Genomic DNA, 4,031 nt, shown 5'->3' with positions numbered 1-4,031 from the left:
TTTTCGTACACGATAATCTTAGAAACATAGTAAAAGTAATTATTTGTATATCCATAATTGCTGATTTGGTCAACTGTTTGATGAAATCCATTTCGAATTGAAAGAACTACTTAAATGTAGAAAATATTTTTTATTATTATTTATAAAGCAATATTTTTCAATGCTGAATCGTAATAAAATAAAAATAAAGAAATTGTCAAAAAAAAATAGCTTATCATTTAGGGGTATGAAAAAAAGATGTTGGCCGATTCTCAGACCGACCTCAGATAAATACTCTTACAATAATATTACATTTGAATTTGGAATCTGTCATTTTTATATTGTTCATTGAGTTTTCTCAATTTGGCGCCAATACATTGTACAATATGTGATATTCAGATTTGGAGTGGGGTGATAAAGAGAACCAAATCGCTGTGATTGCATTACACAAAGTAGGTATGGAGCCAAATGAAATTTTTAAAACTCTCCATACGCTTCGTGTTAGTATAATGTATGTGTACCGGGCTATAAAAAGATACAATGAGACCTCCTCTGTTTGTGACAGAAAAAGATCTGGCCGTCCACGTAGTGTTCGTATGAAAAAGGTGGATAAAGCAGTAAGGGAAAGAATTCGAAGAAATCCTGTTCGAAAGCAAAAGATTTTATCTCGGGAGATGATGATAGCACCACGAACCATGTCGCGTATTTTAAAAGATGACTAAGGACTTGCAGCCTATAAGAGACGTACTGGTAATTTCTTAACTGATAATTTAAAAAAGAATAGTGTGGAAAAATCGAAACTACTACTGAAGCGGTACACAAAGGTAGGTCACGGAAAATTTTTGTTTACGGATGAGATTTTTTTTACAATTGAGCAATATTTTAACAAAACAAAATGACCGTATTTATGCTCAAAGCTCTAAGGAAGCTTTTAGCAATTAGTCGACAGAGTGCAACGTGGGCACTATCCGACTTAAGTGATGGTTTGTTGGGGTTTTACCTACGAAGGTGTGACTGAGCCATGCTTTTGAGAAAAAGTTATCAAAGCATCGGCACAAGTGTATCAAGATACCATTCTTCAGAAGGTATGCCCCTTAACAACACCATGTTCAATAACCAAGAATGTCCTTTCAGCAAGACTCGGAGCCGGGTCATAAAGCTCGGTCTACTCTGTCTTGGTTAGAAATGAACCTTTCAACTTCATCAGAGCTGAAGACTGGCCGTCATCTTGTCCCGGTCTTTATCCGCTGGATTATGATTTATGGTCAGTTTTAGAGAGTACGGCTTGCTCTAAACGCCTTGATAATTTGGAGTCCCTAAAACAGTCCGTTCGATAGGCAGTGAACAATTTTCCCATGGAAAGGGTGCGTGCTTCTATTGATAACTGACCTCAACGTTTATAGAACTATATTGAAGCCAATGGAGACCACTTCGAATAACCTTTTTATATTTTAAAATTTATGTATTAAACTAACACACTGTAAATGTTATTTGCAATATAATTTTTTTCCTTTTTTTTTATTTATGCCAAGACTATGTAATAATGAATTTAATAAGCAGATTGCAATCACAGAAAAAATATGCCATATTGTAAATGCATATATTACCATAATTTTAACTATATTCTCACAGCCGAAATAGCTCAGTTGGGAGAGCGTTAGACTGAAGATCTAAAGGTCCCTGGTTCGATCCCGGGTTTCGGCAACAATATTTTTATTTTAAAATTTGTTTGAAGCGCTACTTTTTTTATGAATAAATTTGAAAACATTTATTCATTATTGATTTTATTTTATTCTTAACTTTTTATGCTAAGATACGACAAACAGGCGCAACTGTATGTGAGTGTTTTTTTTATTTATGACCATGTTATATTTTTCTTTTTTTTACATCTAATTCATTTTTTTTTATCAATGAATTGAATTTTTAGGTGTCTTTCTTTCGTACCTTTTTTAACTCCGAGCTGTGAAATAAACGAAAGTCAAACAAAATCTTACCCAATACAATAATATATTATAATTATTTGGTAATTTTGCAATTTTACCAGCGGGATTATTTGGAGTTTTTGCAATGTTACCAGCAGGATTATTTGAAGTAGGTGCAATGTTACCAGCGGAATTATTTGGTCATTTTGCAATGTTACCAACGGGTTTTTTTTTTATATGAGAGGGGGCAAACGGGCAAGAGGCTCACGGGATGGGGAGAGGTGAGGCAACCGCCCATGGACATCCGCAACAACAGGTGTGTCAAGAAATGCGTTGCCGGCTTTTAAGGTGGGAGTATGCTTTTTTCTTGAAGGTCCCCAAGTCGTATCTATTAGGGAAGACTGCTGCCGGTAGTTGATTCCACAAAGTGGCTGTGCGAGACAAGAAATTTCGAAGAAAACGCGCGGTTGTGGAATGCCAGACGTCTACGTGATGCGGATGGTACTTTGCACGTAATGTCCGATGGTGGAATTCGGCCGCTGGAATCAACCCGAACAGCTCCTCTAAGCACTCCCCGTGATAAATGCGGTAGAAGATGCAGAGAGAACCCACATCTCTACGCAATGCTAGAGAATCAAGCCGATCGGAGATGACTTGATCGTCGATGATTCAAGCCACTCTTCGTTGTATGCGGTCAAATGGAAAAAGCAGGTACTGGGGAGCACCCGCCCAGAGGTGAGAACAGTACTCCATATGAGGCCGAATTTGCGCCTTATAAAGTTGCAGGCGGTGGCTTTTAGTGAAGTACTGTCTCGCCTTACTGAGTACACCAAGCTTTTTAGAGGCCAGTTTGGCCTTCTCTTCCAAGTGACTACGGAACTGAACGTCGCTCGATATATCGACGCCAAGTATGCCAATACAGGCTGTGGCAGTTAGAGGAGTGATCTCGAATCGAGGGGATACGACAAAGGGAGACTTTTTAGTGGTGAACGCACAAACTTGTGTCTTCTTGGGGTTGAATTGGACTAAATTATGTCGGCCCCATTCCGAGACTTTGCAAAGCATAGTCTTGATTTTAGACACAAGTTTGTTCCGGTTTTCGTCGACGCTATCCCGGGACATGTTGGCACGGCCGGTGTAGGAAGCATACCCTGTGCTGTCGTCTGCATAGCAATGAATATTGCTGATTTGCAGCATATCATTGATATGCAGATGAAAAAGCGTAGGGGATAGCACGCAGCCTTGCGGGACACCAGCGTTTATGGGTTTTAAGTCGGAGCATGCACCGTTGATAACAACCTTGATGCTCCGATCAGCCAAAAAGCTAGTGACCCATTTGCACAACTTCTCGGGAAGCCCATAGGATGGCAGTTTCGTTATAAGCGCTTTATGCCACACCCGATTGAAGGCCTTCGCTATGTCTAAACTCACCGCCAACGCCTCTCCCTTCGACTCAACCGCTTGCGCCCATTTATGGGTGAGGTATGCAAGAAGATCACCAGCTAAGCGACCCTGACGGAAACCGTACTGGCAGTCGCTGATCAGCTGGTGCCCCTCTAGGTATCCCAAGAGCTGGCGGTTGATGATCGACTCCATTACTTTGGAGAAAATGGAGGTAATGGCAATAGGGCGGTAGTTGGATGGATCTGAGCAAACACCTTTCTTAGGGATCGGGTGCACTAAAGCCGCCTTCCATAATTTAGGGACTATGCCTGATGAGTAGGAGAGCCGGAAAAGACGGGTAAGGACCGGCGCCAGTTCCGGAGCACATGTCCGCAGCACTATCGGGGGAATGCCATCGGGCCCGCTCGATTGGTGAATGTCCAAGGTGAGAAGCGCCTTAAGCACGGCACCATGCCGGATTTTTACCTCCGGCATATATGAATCGCACCGCGGAATATGCGGTGGTGGTGCACCTTGGTCATCCAGAGTCGAGTTGGACGCGAAGAGGGAGCCCAGCAGATCAGCTTTCTCTTTCGCGTCATGGGCAGCGAGTCATCATCCCTGTGCAGTGTCGGAATGGCTGGCTGGCAGAAGTTTCCTTGGACAGCATTATTTGGAGTACGTGAAATGTTACCAGCGGAATTATTTGGTAATTTTGCAATGTTACCAACGGGATTATTTGGAGTA

At 41.5% G+C, this 4,031-nt stretch overlaps 1 non-coding gene across 1 annotated transcript; it reads left to right on the top strand.

Moving 5' to 3' along the window:
• Window positions 1-1,610: 1,610 nt before the first annotated feature.
• On the top strand, window positions 1,611-1,683 carry Trnaf-gaa (transfer RNA phenylalanine (anticodon GAA)). Its single transcript has one exon. It is a non-coding gene; the product is annotated as a tRNA-Phe (tRNA).
• Window positions 1,684-4,031: the final 2,348 nt, after the last annotated feature.

The sequence above is a fragment of the Leptidea sinapis genome, chromosome 31 (assembly GCF_905404315.1).
Source record: "Leptidea sinapis chromosome 31, ilLepSina1.1, whole genome shotgun sequence".
In the NCBI taxonomy this organism is placed as follows: domain Eukaryota; kingdom Metazoa; phylum Arthropoda; class Insecta; order Lepidoptera; family Pieridae; genus Leptidea; species Leptidea sinapis.
The sequence above is the reverse complement of the archived record's forward strand: the minus strand, read 5'-3'. Positions and strand labels throughout refer to the sequence as shown.